The 13077-nt window shown below is 44.7% G+C and overlaps 1 pseudogene; it reads right to left on the bottom strand.

Moving 5' to 3' along the window:
• Positions 1-841: 841 nt before the first annotated feature.
• On the bottom strand, positions 842-11526 carry LOC123826053 (annotated as a pseudogene).
• Between the last annotated feature and the right edge of the window lie 1551 nt (positions 11527-13077).

The following is a 13077-nucleotide window of genomic DNA, read 5'->3' on the forward strand; positions in this document are numbered from 1 at the left end:
CCACACCACACACTCCCCTCACACTGATCCCTAGGCACTTGTCCTGGATTAGTTAGGACCCTGTATAGCACAGAGTAGGAACTCACATGACAATTAACTGAAATAACGAATGAATGTGCCCTGAATAGTGTGGCTTGGTGGGTTGGGTGTTGTCTCACAAACTGAAAGGTTACAAGTTCAATTCCCAGTCAGGGCACATGCCAGGGTTGTGGGTCAGGTCCCCAGTTGGGGGTGTACAAGAGACAACCAATTATTATTTCCCTTGCACATTGATGTTTTTCCACCTTTGTCCCTCCTTTCCCCTCTCTCTAAAAATAAATAACGTCTTGTAAAAAAAGACGTTATTTATTTGTTTTTAGAGAAAGCGGAAGGGAGGGAGAAAGAGAGAGAGAGAGAAACATCAGTGTGAGGTTGCCTTTCTTGGGCCCCCTTCTAGGGACCTGGGCCACAACCCAGGCACGTGTCCTGACTGGAAATTGAACAGGTGACCCTTTGGTTCACAGGCTGTCACTAAATTCTCGGAGCCACACCAGCCAGGGCAAAATCTTTAAGGAATAATGAATGCATATAAATATACACATTGTATTTAGAAGTATGGAGAAAATTAAGAAGCAGCTATAAAAGGGTCAGAAAAACTGACTTGTTGAGAGAGCTGGTTAGTACTTGAAAACTTTTTTTTAATATGTGTCTCTCAGCCTTTCAGTACAATATGTGTCTCTCAGCTGTTGTATATTTTGCTCATGAAATATTTAAAAAATTAAAAATATAAATTTTTTTCCTAGGCATCAAAGGCATATGAAATGAAATGTGAATTTCTAAAGCACCTTATTTGAAACTTTACCAAGTATAGAGTGGATTTGACTCTACTTAAGAGTTGGATCATGAACATTTTTGAGGAGAGTTCTTTCTTTTCTTTCTATTTTAAAGAACAGTGGTGCCCACCTCTCTCATCCATGAGCTCTTTCTTCCACATGCTGTCCCACTTGATTCCCAGCTCCTGGCCATACTTGCCCCCATACCAGACGAGCAGCTCACAGCCTGGTCTGATGTCCTGGCAGATTTGGTAGAAAATCTGCCTGTGATATTGAAAGGCCACCAGGTTCTGCTCTTCATCATCCTGGGCACAGTTCACATGTCTGGGATTGAGGAAGATGAAGGGAAAGAAAACCACAATGGTGAGTTCCCACTACCTGTTACATTCATGTTCAGCTCCTCACTGATTCTTAAGGCCCTCAGGCTCTGGTGTTGCCCACTGCCCCTCATGCTCCTGGGGAATCTTCTGTTCAGTGTCTGAGCGTCTGTCAGAATGTCATGTGAACTCCTATCTGCAAGTCCTGCTTGCAGTGCTAATGCTGCCTAATACTGTTTTCTAAAACCCAGTTCTAGACTTAACTTTCACCCTGATTGGCCATAATCCAGTGATCTCTGGCTTCTCCAAACTGTAAATCAAGTTGTTTCATACCACAGAATCTGATGCTTGATCTAGGGTTCTGTTTCTAAATTAGCTCACTAATTATTCAGTACTCAGCCCAAATCTATCTTCTTTTGAGAGGCCTTCCTCCAACTCCCCTACACTTAATTTAGGATACCATTTACTTGCCTCCTCAAGGTTCCCTTAGAAAATTGGATGTCTTTTTGTCTTAGTAAAATAAAACAGAACAGTAGAAGTTGATTCACATTCTGTTAACCCTGATAAAAGAGAGCCCCTCAGGAAAGGGTCTTATGACCATTCCTCTGCAGGTCTCAGAACCCAGTTCTACTTTGAAGTGAGGTTGGGATGGTTTACTGCCCTCACAGGTTTAGGCCATCCTTGGTTTATGCTATCCCTACACTGTGCACTTTCTGGAAATTATAGTTAAATGTTTCTAAAAGTAATTATTTCATGTCTGTCTGTAAGAAGTCCTTCATAAGGACATGGGTTATATGATCTGTTTAAGTAATGTATTCCTACATTAAGTAAGGAATTCCTATTCCTATTAAGTAAGTAATTCATCTAAACTGGAACATAGTAAGTGTTTAATTAATGTTCATTTGATAAATTAAAATGTAACACCGTGTCCTTGGTGAATATAGGGTCTTCAAGGTCCCTTCCAGTATCCAACTTGTGTGTAGTAGGGAGATTTATATTTTGAGGACACATGCTATACTTTTTTCCTAAATTTCTCCTGATATGAAAGAACACTATATGGAAAAAAGAGGAAAAAAGGATTAAGGGAGACCATTGAGGGAGGCATGATGACAGGGAAAGATATATGGGCTTGTGGGGGATGAGTGTCCCTCTGGCACCCAGAGACCTGCTGACCTCACCTCATCCAGTTGGCCCAGGATCTGTCCTTTCCATTCACATACTCATAGCAGTTTCCCTTTGGTGATCTGCATTTCAGAAAAGAAGTTAAAGAGCTTTTATTTTTTTCGTGGAGATGTAATAGTCAGAAGAATTATTTTATTCTACTGTCATGAAAGCTCTTTCAGCCTGCATGGGGATTCAACTGCCAACTGTGACCACATGATATTTTTGTTACTCATCATCTACACATCTGAGTCTACCTGTTCAATCAGAGCAAGAGGCCCACAAGGGAGGAGCCACTCCTTTTCATCTATACAACTTTGCTCCCACTTACCTTCTGATCCTTACACAGGACCTCTATGTTCATGTAAAGTCCAGTCAGTACACAGAGCTAACCATATTATTCCCTCCATGCCTAGAATATAGGTGAGGTGAGGTTTCTCCAAGCCTCAGAAGGAATGTGGGAAGGCAGAGGACAGTGGAAGAGGTAAATAGTTCTCACCAGCCAGGAGTATCTGCTCTTGGCTGCCTCTTCATCTTCTGTGATGTGTCCTTCATAAGGGCCAAAGTGCAGACCCACTGGCAAATCAGCTGCCTCATTCCACTCTCTAAGCCCAGCCTCAGGGATGCCTGATGGCCCGATTCTCAACCCAGGTGGCAGGGTGAGGGCTGAGCGCTGGGGATGCCCCTTGTCCACTGCACTGTCCTTTACAAATGTAGGAGGCCCATGCACAGCACAGGTGTCGATGAAGAAGTTCTGACACTTCTCACAATCTGGAAGTGAGAGCAACAGGGGTTAGGGAAGGTATAATGCATGTTCCTGGACACAAAGAGCTTCAGAGGGAGTCCGGCACTGACATCATTGAGACTCAACCTTGTACTCCAGGTCACTAGAGGAAGGGAATGATTTGGGGACCAAAGGACTAGATGAAATTATTGTATCATAACATGCTTCTTCGTGAGGGTCACTTACAAAGGTAGTCATCATCCTGGGGCTCAGTGACCTCTTGGTACTCACAGTCCTTTCTTTCTGGTAGGCTGTTCATCTTCACACCCATCTCCTTTCTCCTGAGTTCTAAGTTGGAGAAGGACAGGGGAGCAAGGTTGGTTGGGGTCTGGAGTGTTAGTTCCCATTTTGTCAGATAACACACAATCTCCTCCCATCAAATTATTACCCATCCTTTTGCATACTCTGGTATTTTACTCCAATGACTATTGGTTCAGAAGAGTAAGACTCCACACTAACTACAGATGACTGATTGAATTTTAGTTTCTAGATCTTCCTATTACCATGTTTACTTGTGCCGTGGTCTGACTGCAGCTAGGTCCAGGGGTTCCTGAAAGGTGGGTAAGGCATCGGTGATGGGAGACAGACGACAACACACCTCAAAGGACGGTGATGCTCTGTTCTGTTTATTGCAAGTACAAGCAGGTTTTTATACTTTCATTTTTGATAGTGATTAACATTTGCGATTAGGTGAAGCAGAAAAAAATTAATACAAAGGTAACCAGGAAAAATACAAAAGTTTCCATAGATTCAATTATATTAAACAAAGATTATTTTGACCAGGAGAGCCATAAATCAGACAATTAGAAATAGCTGTATGTAGAGTTTGAATGTCTTATTGTTTATTAAAGTTCTCAGAATTTGTCATCTGACTCCCTGGTAACTGTTTTTACATGCTTAGTTTGTAATAGCTGACCAGCTTTTCTTATTTTTTTGCCTGTCTAATTCTACTTGATATATATTCCTATTCAAGGTAAAGGCAGGGCTGTTACTCCAACAACTTTTAGACATTCAGGGGCTATTTTATTAGAGGGGATTTTGTTCTCTGGTCAAGAAATTATTTTATACAACTTCATTGGAATTATGTGAATCAGTAAACCTGAGATACAGGTGTCTAACAATCCTACCACCTTTTAATCACCAAAACAAACATGTAAGGAGAGATAAACAGGAAATCCAGCTACAGTATACCTTTTTTGTTCCTTAATTAATAAACACCAGGGAGGCCTGCTTCGAGCTAGCCTTTCCATGAAATTTAGACTATTATAAGGCACTTGGACTCCATCCTTATTGACCATTCTAATGCCATCCTCATCACATGCTCCTGTATAAGGCAATGGGGGATCTGGAACCCTCTGGAGACTATTAGCTCCTCTTGGGGGAATACCATAATTTGCCATTAATCCAATATGCTACCCAGGGGTATCCCTGGGCTGTGGGTAGGGGTCTATATAATTTTTTCTTGTTTTCTTGACTCTTTGTATCTATGGGTAAGGAACAGGCGTGAGAAAGTCTGCCAATAGTTCAGCCTGTTGTAACTGATTCATGAATTCCTTTATGGGAACAGTTGGGGATAATTTCTTACTCAGGTTTATAAACACTGTTGGGAACAAGGAAATTAAGAACTAAATTTAACCTTAATAGACAAGAACCACATTGTAGCTAAAAAGAAATGATAAAAGAGCCAGAGTACAGTTAAGCAAACATCCTGTGCCTAGCAGATGCTCTCCCCTGGGTAGGCTAGATAAGCAATGCTTTGTAGTTTTAATCAGAAAATAAGAACCTAGCTAGCTAGAGCCAGGAGATTACTAGGTTAATGAACAAACACCCTGCCTTCCCGCCTTATGAAAGAATGCTTGGTTTGAAATTCCCGCGCGGTCTTTGTAAGCGAATTACTAACTGCCACGTCTGCTTCTGTATAACACTTGCTTGCCCGCCCATATATAAGGATGCAGTTGTAAGCGCTCGGCGCGGCTCTTGTTTGCAGCTCCTTGTGGGCACTGTGTCACTGGACACTGAGAGTTCGCCCCTGTGCAGGTTAAACTTGGCCAATAAAGTAACATCTTTGATACCCTGAAAGTCTCCGATATTTGTTCTCACGTTTGCTGGATGCTACAAACACCTTGTTTAAAACAATTTGGGCATAATTCAATAGTCTAGGGAGAACTAGTTGTCCCTTCAGAATTTCCCTCAAAGTTAATCATTGACTCACTTCGAGACTTTTTCTCCTCATGGCCTGTTCTTACGGGAATCAGAGTACAAAGTAAGACCATGATCAATATTAGCAAGGAAATTATTAAGAGCAATCCCCAGGAAAATTACCGCCTCCCTTTGTATGCCACGCTCTCTTCCAGGAAGATGGATTCCTTGAATTCCCTCTTTCCACATTCGGACCTTGTCAGAAAACATGGTTGGAAGAGGGCGTGGCATACTTGCCAACCTTTAATTACTCATAACATATTTATTGAGTGAACTTTATATGTTAGACATTGAGGAAAGGCCCGGGCACACAACATCAATAGTGTGGTTGCTATTATCACAGATGGATTTATTGGACAAGTTGCAGGTGTCAATTGTTTTAAATTTAATTTAATGTTTTCAAACTATATGAGCGATGTTTCCCTATCTTCTCTTTACACATTAGCATTCAGGAGCTCAGAGAATTTATAGGATTTGCTCAAAGCTCCAGTGCTAACTTCAGTCTCAGCTTAGCACACCTGAAGTCCAGGCCCATCCAAAGTCCGCCCAGCATACCTAGGTCATACTTATCAGCCCTTCTATAGGACTTAGAGGAAATAAAGTTTCCAAATTATTTTCTCTTACCCAGTATTTGTCTAGTGTGCTTTTCAAAGGCACATGCTTCTCCGGGAGGGGACACTGGTTTCTGGGCATTCTCTGAGTCACTTGCAGTCATCAAATTTACTGTTCCTGACAATTCCTTCAAACTATATTCATTGCTTAATGGCACCCTGGATGTTGCCTTCAATGTAAGAGGCACATATTAAAAGATAACATATTTAATTTTTTAAGGCTTATGATACATTTTACATGCATGTCTTTAAAACTTCAATCTTGGAAATACCTAGGGAGTATGGATATCAGAGGGGATAGAGCCAATGTGGGTAATGAATCCAAGATTAGAACTCACACCTAATGGCTTTTTCTTTCAACTGTCTCTATAATATTGAGTGTGAGGGATATTGGGAATAGAATAAAGAAATAGTTGGCAGAAACCTATCTAGACAATAAATAAAATGGTGATAAAATCTGCAATATTACTTAGAAAGACTATTTGTACTTAAATTAGCCAGTTCCCACCAATTCTGTTTGAATAAGGCTGTATCAGTAGCTAGTTGTCTTCAGTTTCATGATCTATAGCATGCTAATTTTCAATGTTACAGTGAAATGTGCAATTAAATAATGCTCATCAAAGTGTTCTGTGAATTGTGTAATACAGTATGAATGTGAAGTTACAGTTCTAATATCAATTTACTCCTCAGCTATCTCCATATTTCAATCTCATGGAAATTACCTTTACCATTCATTGGTCATCTTCTAGTTTAATTTGTTATTGTGAAATCATTCATTCAGCAAACATTTGGGGGCCCTCTCAGGAGTCCTGATCTGGGCCTGTGACCTCTGAGAAGTCTCAGGTATGGACCAGTCTCTCAAAGAGCTCACAACACAGAGGTAGGCAGGCTGAACAAATGATTCTAAACAGGATGAGAGTAGCCTCATTGGAACTCAGAGGAAGAAGCTGTATTTCACGTTACAAGAAATGGCATTAGAAATCAGTTCCAGACACATGAGTTTCTGTTGAAGAGTGTGAAATCTATATGGAGTCCTTAAGTCATTTTATTATTTGTTGTTTCTCAGTCATCAAACTTGAAGCTACTCAGGGGTGGGAGATGCTCTTTGATTAGAGTGGGAGGCTGTGATCCTGGACATTTTACTTTCTTCTTCATATGGGACCATTCACTGTACAAAATGCCTGCACATTGTATGCTTTCCTTAGTCAGAGGGTCATAGTGCATCTCTCACTTCAGCATAGCAGAGAAGAACTTCAGTTGAAATCATCAGTCAGATGAATCATGTAATGACATATGGATAAGACAATGTAAACTTTATAAACTATGAAAGTTTATTTTTCTAATTTTTATAAAAGATTTTTTTAAAGATTTTATTTATTTATTTTTTAGAAAGGGAAGGGAGATAAAGATAGAGAGAGAAACATCAATGTGCGGTTGCTGGGGGTCGTGGCCTGCAACCCAGGCATGTGCCCTGACTGGGAATCGAACCTGTGACACTTTGGTTCGCAGCCCGCGCTCAGTCCACTGAGCTTTGCCAGCCAGGGCAAAAGATTTTGTTTATTTTCCTGAGAGAGAGAAAGGTAGGAAGAGAGGGAGGGAAACATTGATGTGAGAGAGAAACATTGGTCACTTGCCTCTTGCTAATGCCCTAACCAGGTACCTGGCCCACAACCCAGGCATGTGCCCTGATCAGGAATCATACTGGTGATCTTTCCCTTTGCAGGATGACACCCAACTGAGTCATGGTGGCCAGAGTAAAGCTATGAAAGTTTCAATGAGTTTGTAAGTGGTTTAGAGAAGCAACTATGGGTTGGATTGCACTACCCTTGATACTGAGATCTTAGACATATAGTCAAACATTTCTATATCTCTGAAAGCTCACTTCCCTCATCATAAATGGCGATATTTATAGTACCAACCTCATCAGATGGTACCGTTTGAGTTTATTCGCATAGAATTCTTAAAGTCTGAAACATTGTGAGAATGTGAAACAAATGGTAGTTACTGTAGTTGCTGTAGTTGTTAACTATTAAGATGATGATGAGCCCTGGCTGGTGTGGCTCAGTGGACTGAGCAGTGGCCTGCAGACTGAAAGGTCACCAGTTCCATTCCCAGTCAGGGCACATGCCTGGGTTGTAGAGCAGGTCCCCCACTTGGGGGCATGTGAGAGGCAACCTATATATGTGTGTTTTGCACATATTTCTCTCCCTCACTTTCTCCCTCCATCCCCCTCTCTAAAAATTGATAAATAAAATCTTAAGAAAAGGATGATAATTTCGGACAGTGTGTTGAAGAGACCAGGAAGGGAAGGTGTCAGTTCCTAGGATACTTTCTGCATTTTCCTACTTTTACCTGCCTTTCTATCCATGAGGAAAATTTTGTTGTCAACAGGATTTGGGCAATACTTACCTTCTTGTGTTTACTCTGTTCCCTTCTGAAGGCCACCCAAGGTTTCACTGAAAGATGATGAGAAACCAGTGTTTTGGTGGGTCAATGTTTCCAAAAGCTGGAGATTCTTATTAGGGACACAGAATTTTGAATGAGAGTAGTCCAAGAACAATCCCAGAATGACTGGAAAAGGTTTTCTGAGGTCTCATTAAGGCCTAGGCTTCTATTTGGGCCATCCACTAATTTCATTAGAATGAATAAAAAACAGACAAAGTGTTATCTACACACCCTCCTATGTTCATAAAGCATCTATTATGTTTACTAAAAAATAAATTGGCCTCTCCTGACAAAAATGTAATAAAAGTAACTGCACAGAAACTCCATGTCTTCAATATAACCCTTGCTCTGTCCTGTTTTCTTCATTCAAACTGGCTTTCTCCAGGCTTAGGGCACCAGGACCACCTGGCCTCCTTTCTCTGGTATCCTCCCCCCTGTGCACATACGGGCCATCCACATCCTTCCTTAATCATTAGACTCTGTTCACCATAACAGTCTGCTGACCCCAGAAACAGAATCCCACTCATGTTAAAGATCACATCTTCTCCTCAGAAAACTAAAAATGGATCTGCCTTTTGACCCAGCAATTCCACTACAGGGATTATATCCTAAGAACCCTAAAACACCAATCCAAAAGAACCTATGCACCCCAATATTCATAGCAGCACAATTTACAATAGCTAGGTGCTGCCATTGTTCCCCACCCCGCCTCTGCCCCTTCACACAACATCACAATCTAGCACAATCTAGCGACTGGGATGCCCAGCCCTGGTGAACACCTAAGTCTCCACCCCTCACCATAACAGGAGTGACCGGACCAGAGAGAGATGGCACAAATAGAAGAACAAATCAGTGCCCCAGAACTCATCCTTTTGAGCGACCAAGAAATAGCTAACCTATCAGATGCACAGTTCAAAACACTGGTGATCAGGAAGCTCACAGAATTGGTTGATTTTGGGTGCAAATTACATGCAAAAATGCAGATTACCATAAAAGAAATGAAGGAAAATGCATAGAGAACCAATAGTGATGGGAAGGAAACTGGGACTCAAAACAATAGAGTGGACCAGAAGGAAGAAAAAAACAACCAAACAGGAAAGAATGAAGAAATAAGAATTCAAAAAAATGAGGAGAAGCTTAGGAACCTCCAGGACACCTTTAAACGTTCCAACATCCGAATTATAGGGGTACCAGAAGGGGAAGAAGAAAAGCAACAGATTGAACACATATTTGAACAAATAATAAAGAACTTCCCCATTCTGGCAAAGGAAATAGACTTCCAGGAAATCCAGGAAGCTCAGAGAGCCCCAAAGAAGTTGGACCCAAGAAGAAACACACCATAATTACATTAGCCAAGGTAAAAATGAAGGAGAGAATCCTAGAAGCAGCAAGAGATAAGGGGACGGTCACCTACAAAGGAGTTCCCATCAGACTGTCAGCTGATTTCTCAAAGGAGACCTTACAGGCAAGAAGGGGCTGGAAAGAAATATTCCAAGTCATGAAAGACAAGGACCTATATCCCAGATTACTCTATCCAGCAAAGCTTTCATTTAGAATGGAAGGGCAGATAAAGTGCTTCTCACATAAGTCAAGTTAAAGGAGTTCATCATCACCAAGCCCTTATTTTATGAAATGTTAAAGGAACTTATCTAAGAAAAGAAGATAAAAAAAACATGTATAGTAGTAAAAGGACAGCAAACTCACAATTATTAACAACCACATCTAAAGCAAAACCAAAAGAAACTAAGCAAACAAGTAGAACAGGAACAGAACCACAGAAATGGAGATCACATGGAGGGTTGGCAACAGAGGAGTGGGAGGAGAAGAGAAGGGGAAAAGGTACAGAGAATAAGTAGCATAGAAGGTAGGTTGAAAATAGATAGGGGGAGGGTAAGAATAGTATGGGAAATGTAGAAGCTAAAGAACTTATAAGTATGACACATGGACATGACTAAAGGGGGGATATGGGTGGGAGAGGGTGTACAGGGTGGAGGGAAGTGAAGGGGGGAAATGGGACAACTGTAATAGCATAATCAATAAAATATATTAAAAAAGAAAAAATATCAGAGAAAAATTATAAAAAAAGAAAAAATATATATGACTATGTTGCAGACTTCAAAGTTTAAAGGAATAGCCCGTCACTGTATGATACACTTGTACATCTTGCTCATACGCTGGACCAGAAAACCCTGTTCCCTGGTTATGTCCTGTGATGCAGCCTGACCAAACCAGGTTGGTGTTGGGAGGGCAGCTCTGGCTCCTCCTGCTGCTCATCTTGCTGCCTTGTAACCCCTTCTTCATCAGAGTCCTCAGGGTCCTCCTCCTGGAGCTGGGTGGCCTGCCTGCGGTGGCGACACCGGAAAGCTGGTTGAGGGGCCCTGAGACCTGGAAAGAGACGAAACCTTTATCCTGAAAGCAGAGAACTTGGAGGAGGAACAAGCCCCAGGAAGCCCGTGGGACTGGCTCGGATGGGATGGGAGAGTAAAACGAGTTTCCCTGAGCACTGCACTGTGCGCCAGCCCTGCTCTGACGTGAAAGAGCAAATTCCCTGCGATCAGTGTCCATACGGGAGGGAGCTGCAGGCGGATGGAGCCGCCCAGCCGCCTGTCGGATCACCAGGCCCCTGGGCCTGGCGCCTGCGCGCTACCTAGTCTGAGGAGCATGTAGAAGTTCCTCTTCACGTTCCGGTACCGGCCTTTCTCCCAGTCTCCCATCTCTGTCCACTCCTCCCTGGAGTAGAAACATCTTTCAAAGCTTCTTCGGCCTGGAGAGGAGACAGGAAACACCAGTAAGTCAGTGATGGGAGTGAGAACACACGGTGGACCTTCCCTGGTCCCAGGTGCAGGGAGCAGTCGGGGCCTTGATGGTCTTTGTGTCGCAGGCACGCAGGCACGGAGCCCCTGTCTGAGTCGAGATCCGGTCCCCGAGTGGCCGTTCCTCTGGGGTGTGTCCCGGGGGCCTGCTCGCACTCTGGGCCTTCTCCCACTTCCCCAAACGACCCTGACCGACCCTGCGACAGGGAGTCTCGTCTCTCCCACCAGCGCTCTGCACTCACATAGCGAGGGTCACCCCGAGGGCCGGGCGTCTGCGGCGCCCAGTCCCCTTGCTCCCTGCCGGCCCCTCAGTTCACCTGAGGCGTCCGCCCCCTCGCCCTGCTTCTCCGTCAGGGTGCTCCTGCGGCCCCTGTAGGGGTTCATGGCGTCCTAGCCCTGAGTCCCAGGAGCCTGTGGAAGAAAAGGGGCTGAGAGGCCCGAACCCCTTTATCCCGGTTGTCAGGGCGCCCAGAGAGGGGGACCACGGGGCCCTGCGGGAGGAGAGGCTGGATGGGCGGAGCTATCCGCCGACACGCCCACGGCGGGGGGGTGGTGCGCCCTTGTTCCCGCCCTTCCCTCTATAAGCTGAGGCCCCAGGCATCTGAGGGGCCTTGTCCACCAGGCCGGTTTGTGGCGGTGAAGGAAACGCGCTTTTCCCAGAGAAGGGCCCCGGAAGTGCCCCCGGGGGTCTGGAGAAGCCTGCACGAAGCGCAGGCGCAGTTTCCAGCAGACTGCCGTCTCTCAGGCTGAGAGGCTTGGGGTCCCTCAGGACTGGATCCTTCGTCTTCCGGGCAGAGGACACAGACTCCCTGGGGGAGAGGGTCAGACCCTCGCGGCTGAGATTTGGGGCATCTCATCGAGGGGCTTCCGGGTCCCCACCACTGAGTTAGTTTCCAGGACGACGGCATTCGGGGTCTCTGAGTTTGGGGAGATTTGGTCTTTCTGGGCAAGCTTCAGGAAGGGTGCCCTGAGCTGAGGGGGACAAGAGTTTTCGGACTGTTTGGGGGTCTAAGCGTTGTGGGTTAGGAGACATGGGGTCCTCTGGGTTAGTGGACACGGGTCCCTCGATGCTGAAGGGGTTTGGGGCCTCTCAGGATGAGGGAATATATGGTCTCTTAGGCTGGACTTTGAAGGTGTCTGGCTAAGGGTTCCACGTGCTAAGGCTCTCTGCTTACCGGCCAGTCTCCTGGGGCCTCTGCCACGCAGCACACCTCGGCAGAGTGTCCTCACCAACCCCCTGGGCTTCCCGCCCTCGGGTGGAGGGAGGGCGTTTGGTTCGAGGTTCCTGCCTGGATAGCCAGTGGGAGCAATTCGCCAGTCACTGCTGCAATCCCAGCGCCCTGCCCACCAATGGGCGGTCAGAAGAAGTTGAAAGGGCGGGACGGGGGGCGGAGCTCCCTCAGTTGGGGGCTGGCCAGCAGAAGACTTACCCCATCCCGCGAGGATTGGCTGCTCTGGGTCTACGAGCCCATGTCAGCAGCCTACAGCAAGAACCACAGCTTGGAGGTTTCCCTGGCTAGTTTTCCAAAGGCTGGTGAGGGACCCTACCGGCAGGAGCTGGGAGCTCCGAGTACGGGTCAGTCTGTAGGGTGGACATGGCCCTCCTGCCACCTGACAAAGTGTCTTTTGTTCCACCAGTCTGTGGTCAGGATCCCCAACTTTCGTCTAGGCCCGTCAGTGCCCTCCCGTATCAAACCCACTTTCATCAATGGCTGCACAAGCGGTGAGGGCGGGTTCAAGACTGCATTGCATTCCGGGAAACTCTTGTCAGTAAATTCTGACCACACAATTCGCAGACGCAAAAGAAGTCCCAGAGGGCTCAAACATTTAAACACAACAAATAAAATAATAAGTATACTGGAAAACACACTGGGAGAATTTCACATCTCAAAGAAGTGGTGTTATGAATAATAAGTATGTTTAAGTAAGTCAGGT

Source organism: Phyllostomus hastatus, unplaced genomic scaffold (assembly GCF_019186645.2).
Source record: "Phyllostomus hastatus isolate PE091 unplaced genomic scaffold, TTU_PhHast_1.1 phas_contig_133, whole genome shotgun sequence".
Taxonomy (NCBI): Eukaryota; Metazoa; Chordata; class Mammalia; order Chiroptera; family Phyllostomidae; genus Phyllostomus; species Phyllostomus hastatus.